Raw genomic sequence first — 12,786 nt, 5'->3', positions numbered from 1 at the left:
CTCTGGCATAATCGGCTTCGGTCGGGTAACGTTTAATGAAACCTATGGCCTAACTGAAGTCCAAGCACACTTGAAGCCTTTGGCATAATCGGCTTCGACCGGAGAACGTTTAATGAAACCTCTGGCCTAACTCAATTCCAAGCGCACTTGAAGCCTTTGGCATAATCGACTTCATCCGAGAAATTTTTAATGAAACTTCAGGCCTAACTGAAGTCCAAGCGCACTTGAAATCTCTGGCATAATTGGCTTCGGATGGGTAATATTTAATGAAACCTTTGGCCTAACTAAAGTCCAAGCGCACTTGAAGCCTCTAGCATAATCGGCTTCGGTTGGGTAATATTTAATGAAACCTCTTGCCTAACTGAAGTCCAAGTGCACCTGAAGCCTCAGGCATAATCGCCTTCGGTCGGGTAACGTTTAATGAAACCTATGACCTAACTAAATTCCAAGCAAACTTGAAGCCTATGGCATAATCGGCTTCGGCCAGGTAAAGTTTAATGAAACCTCTAGTGTAACTGAAGTCCAAGTGTACTTGAAACCTCTGACATAATCGACCTTAGCCATTAAATACAATCAAAATCTTTGATTTTAAAGGAGTGTGAGGGAATCATCTGATTCCAAATATCCGACATGATCTTATCAGAATTAGTCGACTCGTGCCTGAGAGTTGGTAAAATTCTTCAAAACATAAAGGCCTGGCTCACTAGGGCTTTTAGCTCATGCAGTACGAGTCTGTAAAACAAGAAACGAGATGATGCATTTGAAACCGACTAATATGTCGGGGGCTTAGGTGAACAAATACATTATCATATATAAGACTAAAACACCCGTAGACCATCAAATTTTTCATATGGATAGATGCAGAGATAGTAAAAGTGGAATGACGATCTGATGAGATCTCATCAGCCTGTGATTTCCTGGTCCGACTTCGCCATAGAAGATTTATTATGACTAAGAATTTTACTTGCATTATTCTATATCACAAGATCGACAAGATTCCCTGGAATTTTTGAGGTCATAAGTCGTTGCAGGAAGAAAATTTTGGTCATACTCGACAATGCCAAAGATCGACAATCTAAATTTCAAAAATCATTCAGAACATACGTGCTAGCCTTTTTAGCCTCCTATTAGCTTGCTAAATAGGAATGCGTAAATTATATCTTTAAAATCTATGGAGAAACTTAAGCATTCATCAACCTTAGCAAGCATTCAAGACCTCTGTAAAACCATCTCGAGAAAACATTTGTAAAGATAAAGGCAATTAGTAAGCATTAAACAAGATATAAAGTGATGTAGGTCATAACTAGATCCGGATACATAATAAAAGGGAATAATCAAAATTCCTGAAAACATTACAAAATGCACGAGAAAAAACTACTCTTCATCTTTATCCTCACCTTCCTCGAGATCACTGACAATAGCACGATCTTCCTGCATCGGATCATCAGTAGGGAATGACTTAGCTTCATCCATATCCACAAGGTTACCATTAACCACAATCTTGAAGAAATCCATCTCGGAAGGTCAAGGTCAGGATAAAGGCATAAGGTTTAATCCTTTACCTTATCAAAGGTGGTGTCACTGGTGTTAAGGACATCAATTTGAACTTCCTGCAAAGAGCATTGCAATTGGACATTTGAATCATGAAGAGACTTCATTTTCTCGGACTGTTGGTTAACAATAGATTTTAACTCCTGATTCATAGCCTCCAATTTCTCCCTTCTAGTTTTCTCCTCTAATAATTGCTTCTCCAAGTTGGATAGTCTTACTACTTGCATGTTCTGGTGCTCCCTCAATTGAGTAACCTCCTGGCTCAATTTCATCTCATTCTATTCACTTTTATCCCCCTCTTTAAATAGTTTGCGCGGGTTAAAACAACACATCTCATCAGATAAGAGCTGTTGTTTTGGGTTAGTTTCCGTCTCCCTATAGTTTTCACCTTGTTCACGTCGGCCGTGGCATTCAGGTTATCGCAGAGGAATTTCAATCCATCAAAATTGTTTCTCCAGAACTTGAACTCATTAGATATTTGGTGTGGTCACCCCTACCCGGCTTACACATCAAAGATGAAATTTCCCAATCAGCTCTGCAGACCTCGTCACTCATTAAAGTTTTCATCTTCTTTGGAGAACTTTGCCGAAAGCGCTTTGAAGGCGAAACAATCGAAGGTTGAGGCTCCTAGACAGTAGGAATAAATTTGCTTGGGGATACCTTTATTTTCTTCAATGGACGGGTTTCTAAATCGGATAAGTTCAATTTAACAACAGACCTGCTGATTACTCTATATGTTGCCCGGGCTTCTAGCATCAGTCTTTTCCTGCTCCTTCAGAGAAATGTCAGTCATTTTTTTTTCTGAAAACAAAACAAGAAGAGAAGTTAGTAGAATGAGGGATGACATCATAAGGGGTACGCAAAATAAATAGTCAAATATTACCCCAAAAAGAAAGCATTTGATCTTAAAATAAAGACAATAGATCTTGGACCTTCATCATATTGAAGGAGTCCAAGATAGCTAATGACTTGACTTATTGGTTGTTTAATTTATCGAAATCAAACCCGGATACTAAAAGAGGATTCCCAGTCCAATAGATGGGAAAACTATGAGACTCGTCCAACGCATATATTACTTGAGGACATCACGGTCCACATCGAATGCGAAGAAATCAATCTTTAAAACCTTTATAGTTGGTAGTGTAAGCTTGGAGAAAACTCTTGTCGGGAAGACCTCTAATGGTCACCCATCCGCCCTTTTCAACACCTTTGATTTTGAAAAGGGAGAAAAATAGGCCTATGGCGGGTTCTATATCTATGGCCTCGCAAACTATTTCGAAAGCCTTGATAAACCCCAAACTATTAGGATGAAGTTGAGAAAGAGGGGTGTTTAGGGTTTTTAATAGATCAGACTCAAAGTCAGTAAAGGGAAGGTGGATGTTAAAATCTTCTAATACCTCAACATAAAAATGGAAATATTTATCCTTAACTCCCATAGGGAGATCTAGAAAAACGCATTCTCCTAGGATACAAGATTCCAAAATAAAATCATCTTCATTTCTAGTAAAAGATATATTCCTCAAATCTCGGAGTTTAGCTATCTCCACCTTGTCTATGCAGTTGCGGTCATAACTCATTACATCTTGATCAAATGACTCTGTAATCTCTATCAGCACCTCTACGGATGAACCCGATGAAGAAGAATCAGAGTCAAAATTGCTAAAAGAGATGGTAATATCTTTGTTAGCCTCATTTATAATACGATCAAAATCAGCCTAGGTTAGAGTATCTCTACATCCTTTCACGTAAAAATCCCAAAGATCTTTTATTTCACGAGCGCTCAAGGTTCTCAATGTCTTGACATTCTCGTCACATGCATCAATAATAACCATGGAATAAAAGAAGGAATAAATGAAAATAAAATGTACCTGGTATGAGAAGAAGAATGAGAGCTCTGAAAATGTGCTTAAAAGAGGAAAAGACTCCTCCCAACAAATGGTAAATCAGAAGACATAGAGGCGATTTTAATTAGGAGAAATCTTGATAAAAAACCTAAACTGTATTAAGCGTTTTGAATCATAAGGAATGAGCAAATCCCCATAATAAATCATCATTACTTAGTAAGGGGAGACTCTGATGAGGATACGTTGTCATGATTAATGACACGTCACCATGAACGAACATCACGGCGTAAGTGGATCAGGCATAAAAAGACATTTTCGGGCTTCTTTTGTCAGAGCATTTCAACCTTTTAGATCTCATGCTCGGGGGGCTTATGTACATCCCGAAAAAATAGTTTACTAACTAATTAGTGCATTTTGATGCACATTCTTCTATAATTGTAATTGGGAATTTATCTAATTTATTTTGCTTATTTTACTATTTTATTATGTTTTTAGATTTAAGTTCATGGTTGCCTTTAATCTATTTTCGTTTCCTATTTTTCAGTTTTAGCGGTTATTTGATACCTGTCGATTGTTTATATCATAACTTGAGCTACGGAATGCCGTTTTGCGCGTTCTAACATGCTCTGGAAAGGTAAGAGAAAGGGCTACAAATTTTTTGTTAAAGCTAAAAGCTGATTCGGAGTTTAGACGTCTCAAATAATTCGTTGAAGTTTCGTACCTTAGGAAATATTTTCTTTTGGGCCATTTGTTGGGCCAAATTTAGGTTTTTCGGCCCAGTTTGAATTATAAGTGAAACCCCTATTCTGTTTAAAAGGGAAGCCGCAGTACTGCAACAAATACATATTATTCAAATAACTTTTTGCTTTCGTGCGATCATGAAGAGAAACTAATCTCCTAGAGTCAATCTGCTGTAACCGAATTTCCAAGGCTTTGAGGTTTTTATTCTATCAATTTAATTTCGTTCTCTTTCAATTTTATTCTATGAAATTTCATTTTCTTAATCTGTATTTTGTGGAATGGTTTTGATTAAATTCATATGGTTTCATTCTTAACTATTAATCGTCGTTTTCGTCGCTTTGTCGTTAAATTGCGTTTGTAAATCGTGTTTGCTTAATTCACAATTGTATTTATCCGTTTGCTTAATTCGGAATATAAGAATATAAATCTGTCATATATCTATTGCACTTGTCAATCAAATTTGAATCGAATAGAGATCGAAGCCGCTTAGGGAATTGATAGGTAAAAACCAGTGATTAGCCGGAAACCAAAAACAATAGATTGACTTATTTTATAATCGCTTATTTTAATCACTTTTTTTGCTTTGTTTTCTAAATCGACCACTAAAACATAAACCCCCCTTAAATCGATTTCATTAGGTTAAGAATAATATAAGAATCCTTGCGATACGATACTCGATGTGTCGCTTCCCATTTACTATATTTTATTACTCGTTTTTGACCCGTGTGCGACAGCGGATCAAATTGGCGCCGTTGTCGGGGACTCTTGTAGATTTTAACCATTATTATAGTCTAACCATTATCATAGTCATAGGTGTTTTGTTTTAACATTTTTTTGCTCTAACTTTCTTGCGTTTTGGTCTTTAGGCGTTTTAGGATAAAAAAAAATCTGTTTTTTTATAGAAAATTATCTCAAATTTTTCCGATTTTTTGTCGATTGACTAGAAAAAAAATCAAGGATTAAAAGCCTCTATTTAGTACGTAAATAGTGGAAGCCGTTCTAAAAATCCGAAATTCCTTATTTTTCTATTTTTTATGATTTATTTTCTGTTTTGATAGTTTCAGAAAATTCCGCAAAAATTCTCAAAGTTCTTAATTGACGTTATTAGATTAATTTTTGTGTTTTTGTATTTTTTGTATTTTATTTTATTCATTTTTTTTGTATTTCAATTGTTTTTACTTAATATGGATATTGTCGGTATTTTCCTATTTGTTGTTGCATTGTTGAATTAATTGTGTTTTCTCATTGTTTGTTAATTTTTTTTCTTTTCTATTCATTTTAACATGGCTGACCAAAGAACTCTGAGAGAACTTGTTACCCCTGATGTTGATTATAATGCTTTGTGTATTGAATATCATGTTGCTGCCAAATCCTTGATTGGGAACATGTCACTTAACTCTCAACAATTCACAATAATGGATAATTTTATGGTCCAAGCAAAAGGTCTGAATGAGATTCAGGTTTCTTCTTCCAACAAAGCTCTAGAAACCAGAATTGATGAACTTACCTCTTTAGTGAAACAATTGATGCTACCTATTCCACCACCACCACCATATAACCCTCCACAGATAACCACTTCTTCACCTCCTGAACCTTCACTAGAGGAACTTGTCAAGCAAATGGTTGTAAACAGTCTCCAATTTCAGCAGCGAACAGATTATAGTATTCAGACTTTGCAAACACAAATTGAACAACTTGCCACTTCAATGAATGTCATGCAGCAAGCTCGAGGATCTAACCAACTACCTGCTCAAACAGTAGTTAATCCAAAAGGCTCTAATGTGAGCGCAATTTCCTTGAGACCCGAAAAAGTTACAGAACCAGCCCCCCCCAAAAAAAGTTGTTAGTGTAACACCTGAAAATAAACTCGAACCTTTTATTGTTGTTGAGGTTGAAAAAAAGTATGTATCACCAATCCCTTTACCACAAAGAGTATTGGAAAATAAAAAGATTGACGAGGAAGAGCATTTTGTTTTTCAAATAGAGTCGCTTTTTGAAGTTGTTGATGAAGCTTATTCTGATTTGTTTTCAGCTGATTTTCCAACTTTATCTAGTTTTGATGATATTTACTCATGTGATGATTGTACTAACACTAACCTTTGTGTTGTTTGTGCTGAGATTGACGCTGCCTTGCAGGGTGATAGTGTAAACGAAGTTGTTTATGTAGTTGACGCTTTTGACATCCCAGCTGCCCCAAACATACCATCCATTGAACAGCCACATTCTGTATAGCCTAAACCACTTCTCGAGGATTCATATTATTCATCAAAGCTTCAACTTAAGCAGAAACATAAGAAGGGAATTGGATGGACCTTGGCTGACACTCGTGATATTAGCCCATCTATATGTATACATAGGATCTCACTTAAAGATGAAACAAAAGTAGTGAGACAATCCCGTAATCCTTTAATTCTTGATGTTATGAAAAATGAGATCACTTTCACGCGTCCATTCAACACTTTTACTTATCAAAGATTCTTCTTTGATTCTGGAATACAAGGAGAATGCACTAATCAAAATTTCAAGGTCAATGAACACTACCCAAAACTACTACATGAGAACCCGACTTTGGAAGAAGAGACTGTAGGAGAACTCTCTTTGGAAAAGGCTGCTTATGCAATCACTTATCCGCCTCGACTCCTCGGATGTGTTCTTTCTTTTCTCTCACTCTGATTTTATATTTATACTCTTTCATTAAGGACAATATATGTTTTAAGTGTGGGGGAGGGAACCATTTATTTGTTTTGTTTTCTTTGTTTTTTCTCTATTTTGGTTTTTGTTTGCTTTCTTAAAAAAAAAATATTATAATTTTTTCTTTGGCTTTTGAGTTACAATTATGAGTATTTTTCTTAGTTCTCTTGACTAAAGTCTTATGGTGTGATGTGAAAAATTTGCTGTGCATTTTTAGTATGATAGGTATGACTAAACTCTAAATTGTATATCTTTAGCAGTAGATCATTAACCTTGGTGAGTTTTGAGCCTTATATAGATAACATAGAAAAATTCATCTCTTTCTTTATTGTGTGATTCACTCATGTCTGTTAGTCTCTAGAACTTGAATTGACTCTTGTTGATGTTGTTGTTTACTTGTGCACACTGATATGATAAAGACAATTTTTTTTTGTTTTTTTTTTGTTTTTTTTAGCCAATTAACCAAAAAGCCAACCCTGAAATAATTTCATCCCTTGTTTGAAACCCCCTTGAACCTATTCTCCCTTTTTTGTTTAAAACTCATTACAAGTCGAGAATTGAAAAACAATGTTATCATCCTATTCAAAGGGTTGAAAGAGTCTTGTTTGGAGTTGCGCGGGGTTGAATAATTATGTTTGTAATATATCAGAATATGACAGAAAAAGAAAAAAAGTAGAAAAGAAAAAAAGGAATGAAAAAATAGAAGGATAAGAGGAAGAAAAAATAGAAGGATAAGAGGAAGAAAAAAAAGGAATTATGTTTGTAATATTTTAATACATGTCAATACATACTCCTTCGAAAAGAATGAATAAAAAGAGGAAGGAGAAGAGAAAACAATTGCTATAAAGTTGTTCAAGTGAATAACATATTTTATAAATTCAACTCCCGCAGTTTCTTTCAAGTCTCTTTTATCTCTTTGAATTTTAGCCTAGTACCCCTTAGGATTTATCTCACCATTACCTTGGTCACGTTACAACCAAATAAAAATCTTTTTGATCTTTGTGTGCATTTATTTCAATTGTGGATGTTAGAGTCTTTTCAAGCTTATGGTAGTACTAATTTTCATGTTGTGCTTTGAGTGTAAACAATTAATCTAAACACTTGAGAGTTGAGTGAATTATATCCTGTGAGGATCTTACTGCTGTTGATGTACTTTTAGGTAATATGTTCTTCTATCTGCTTTGAATGTCATAAAAAGTTGCTTACTAACACCATATTCTTGAAGCTTAGACTTAGAATTATGCTTATACCTTATATTTTGAAAACTTTTGGAAGTGCATGCTCTGTTTTCTTTCCTTTTGTTTTGAAATTGTAATTTTGCTCGGAGTGCAAAAATTCAAGTGTAGGGGAATTTGATTAGTGCATTTTGATGCACATTCTTCTATAATTGTACTTGAGAATTTATCTAGTTTATTTTGCTTATTTTACTACTTTATTATATTTTTAGATTTAAGTTCATGGTTGCCTTTAATCTATTTTCGCTTGCTATTTTTCAGTTTTAGCGGTTATTTGATACTTGTCGACTGTTTAGATCATAACTTGAGCCACGGGATGCTGTTTTGCACATTCTAACATACGCTGGAAAGCTAAGAGAAAGGGCTACAACGTTTGTGTTAAAGATAAAAGCTGATTTGGAGTGCAGACGTCTCAAATAATTCGTTGAAGTTTCGTACTTTAGGAAATATTTTCTGTTGGGCCATTTGTTGGGCCAAATTTAGGTTTTCTGGCCCAGTTTGAATTATAAGTGAAACCCTTATTCTGTTTAAAAGGGTAGCCGTGGTACTGTAGCAAATACACATTAATCATAATAACTTTTTGCTTTCGTGCGATCATGAAGAGAAACTAATCTCCTAGAGTCAATCTGCTGTAACCGAATTTTCAAGGCTTTGAGGTTTTTATTTTATCAATTTAATTTCGTTCTCTTTCAATTCTATTCTATGAAATTTCATTTGCTTAATCTGTATTTTGTGGAATGGTTTTGATTAAATTCGTATGATTGCATCCCTAAATATTAATCTTCGTTTTCATCGCTTTGTCATTAAATTGCGTTTGTAAATCGTGTTTGCTTAATTCACGATTGTATTTATCCCTTTGCTTAATTCGAAATATAGGAATATAAATTTGTCATATATCTATTGCGCTTGTCAATCGAATTTGAATCGAATAGAGATCGAAGCCGCTTAGGGAATTGGTAGGTAAAAACCAGTGATTAGCTGGAAACCAAAAACAGTAGATTGACTTATTTTATAATCGCTTATTTTAATCATTTTTTTACTTTGTTTTCTAAATTGACCACTAAAACATAAACCCCCTTAAATCGATTTCATTAGGTTAAGAATAATAAAAGAATCCTTGCGATACGATACTCGAGGTGTCGCTTCCCGTTTATTATATTTTATTACTCGTTTTTGACCCGTGTGCGACAGCGGATCAAAAAGGAATTTTTGGGCTTCTTTTGTGAGAGCATTTCAACCTTTTAGATCTCATGCTCGGGGGGCTTATGTACATCCCGAAAAAATAGTTTACCAACCAAGGTAGGAGGTTGACGGAGCCTACTTGAGCATTTGAGTTCTTTAAGGCCAAATTGGCGTAATAGTCGAGTATGGTGAGGTCAACAAACCGGATAATCATACTATCATTACAAGTTAGAACCCAGGTAGGACATCAAATATACTAATCAGAATTCGGTTAGAATGTGAGAATAGGCATAACGGATCCAACCCCATATATACCGAGAATGATCCCATAAGTACAAGTTGGGCCTAATGACAAGGTCCGAACTCCATTTGAGGGATCACAAGAGACAATTATAATATGATACATTATGGCAGGGAGTTATAATTATTGAAGAAACGGATGTTAAGAACCAATTATAAAGGGCAGCAGACATTATTCATAGGAGAATTTATGAAAGATATGAAGAGTCAAACAAGGGGAGAAGGAGACATAGCTTCCTCGTTCTCAATTTTTTTTTTATGTTGTTAATGCTTTTGTTGATGGTTTATGTTTGGATTTTTGGGTTGGATTGTTGTTGTTGATTGTAACAAATTTAGGTAGTTGATTAATAATGTTTGATGAATTTTACTGTGAACAAACCTAGGGTGAATGGTTGGTTTTGGTAGTGGTGTCTAATGGAGTAAGGAAATAAGTCTGGGATTGGTGATAGTGTTTGGTTGGTGTTGTAACTTACAAGTCTTTTACTTTAGGTTTGATGAAAGGGTGAAGGTTAGAAGTTGATGGATTTATTATGGCATTGTTATGTTGTTGTGTGTAGTAGTTTTCACGTGTGAGAGTAAGAGGGAGAGTATTGTATTTGGTCAATTGTATGGGTGTTTTTTTTACTATACATGTAACAAGTGGTGGTGAAGTGTGTTGTTAGTGTGTGAATGAATTTTTTTAGGGGAATGAAGTGTGTGTAGAGGTATTGTGGTGTGAGTGGTGAATTTTTATTTGTCCCCCTCATTTGAAGGTTGAAAGTGATTTATTTGTACTAATTCAATTAGGTTTAGAAATTAATTGGTAATGAAAAATTTAATAATGTTAAAATCAAGAAATAGAAATAAAACTTAATGTGTATGATTTTTAACCATAAATAAAATATTTTTTCTGATTTTTTATTTATTACTATTTTTTTATTATTCTTGACTATTTTGGATAAAAATGAAAAAAAAAATTATAAAAAAATGCAATTTTTTGAACTTTTTAAATAAAAACAACACAATACAGACAAATGTAAAAAAGAGGTATAATAGGATTTGTACTTGTGACCATATGTTTGACCTCCTTATTATACCACCAATTAAGCTATCTAAATCATTTAAAATAAAAATCTCTTCAAAATTATACAAACAAAACCGGTCAAAATTTGGGGTATGAAAAATCGAATTTGATGGTAACCCGAATGCATATCAATCTTGCTAAACACAAAAACACCTACCAAATGATCCATCGGATCATCAATCCTCTGAAGTGGATACCTTTTCTTGATTGTCACTTTACTTATCTTTCTTCTTTACGAGTAATGTCGGCGTACCCCACGACGAAACACTCGGACGAACAAACTTCTTCTCAAGCAGATCTTCCAATTTCTTCTTCAATTCACTTAACTATGAAGCAGACACTCTATAAGGAGCCATTGTCCACTTTCTTAGCAGACACGGACAACTCATCGCTTGCATCGAACTCTGGAAATGACACCGTCTTGTTAAAACAATTTATATGAACGTGGTTGAGCTCTAACCAGTTCATCCCAAGGATAACAACGAGATTACTCAAAAGTAGACATACTAAATCCATCCGAAAACACTTAAAATAAATAGTAAGTGGAGATTCAAACAAACCCACAAAGTGACTATCGTACCTAGAGTCGGAGTATCAACAATCATATTCCCACCCATAGAAAACAATTTCAAACCCAACCTCTCGGCATGATCAAGCGAACCAAATGAATATGTTGCACTTGTGTCAATAATAGAAATCAGTGGAATACTATTTATAAAACACATACCTCGAATAAAACGGTTATCACTAGTAGTCTCTGTCCTAGTAAAAGAAAAGACCTTTCCTCCAAATTGTGACTTCTTCGGCTTTTGACAATTGGTACTGATATGGCCTAGTTCGCCGCAATTATAGTAAATCGGCCCAACATTCCTACAATATACCACACGGTGACCAGTCTTCCCACACTTAAAGCACTTCAGATCATTATTCTTGCACTCATTAGCACGATAACCCAACTCACCATACTTGAAGCACTTGACAAAAGCGGGAGTCTCTCCCCACTTGGATTTTTTCTCATCTTCACCTCTCTATTTTTCTATGTCAACTAGAGAATTGTATGGTTTTCCCCATATACTGATTCTTCCCTTTCCTCTCACTAACTCTCTTATAGTGAGCAGAATGAGCTCTACAATCCTCATCATAAATCCTACACTTTATCATTGTAGTAGGAAACCTGTGAATCTCTTGGTAGCCAATAACCTGCTTAATCTCAAGTTGCAGTCCATTTTCAAACTTAATGCACTTTGACCCCTCCACAGTTGCACCATTGTAGTGTGGACAAAACTTCACAAGTTCCTCGAACTTAATAGCATACTCAACAACTTTCATGTTTCCTTGCTTAAGCTTGAGGAATTTGATTTCCTTCTTGCTATGCACATCTTCTTGAAAGTACTTCTCAAGGAATTGCACTCTGAACACGACCCAAGTGATCTCAACACCAACAACTTCTAGTCTCTGGTGAGCATTATTCCACTAGTCCTCAACTTCCTCAAACAACATGTGAGTACCAAACAATACCATATGTTCTTTAATACATGCCATTACTCTAAAAAAATTCTCGACCTCTCAGAGCCACACCTGAGAGTCCACCAGATCATACATTCCCTTGAACGTCAGCATATTATTCCTCTGAAATTTCTCCAATCCTCATAACTCATCATGTGCCTGATTATGATGTCCGTGAAGTGCTCGAGCCACTAACTCCAAAGTATCAGCAATAGCGCGATCGATCCTTCTAGCCATTTTGTACACCATTGTAACGGGGTATTCATTACCATTAGAGATATTGACTAAATCCAAGGTAAACCATACAAGTCGAGTCGCCACCGCACTTCTATTTATCCAAAGGAATGGTTAGAAAGCGAACAAAAACCTAAAAGTTTTATCGAATCAAAAACTAGTAAAAATGTCAGAGATCTGGGTAAGGGGGTTGGTTATGCAATGGGAAGGTTTTAAGCACCCAAAACTTCCTAGGTACTCCTAGGGAGTCCTTTTCATAAGTGTTGTTCTAGTCTAAAGGGTGTAGGTATATCTAAAGTACTATTTACTAAAAGGAAGGTTAAAAGAAAATGACTCGCAAGGATGTCGCATCCACTGCCTACGTATCGCATCTGAGTATGAGAATCAGAGTCTTCGTAGCTCGGCTACCTATGGGTTAAAGAGAAGTGTGCTCGGTAAG

The sequence above is a fragment of the Lathyrus oleraceus genome, chromosome 5, assembly GCF_024323335.1.
Source record: "Lathyrus oleraceus cultivar Zhongwan6 chromosome 5, CAAS_Psat_ZW6_1.0, whole genome shotgun sequence".
Taxonomy (NCBI): Eukaryota; Viridiplantae; Streptophyta; class Magnoliopsida; order Fabales; family Fabaceae; genus Lathyrus; species Lathyrus oleraceus.
Note: the sequence above shows the minus strand (reverse complement) of the source record.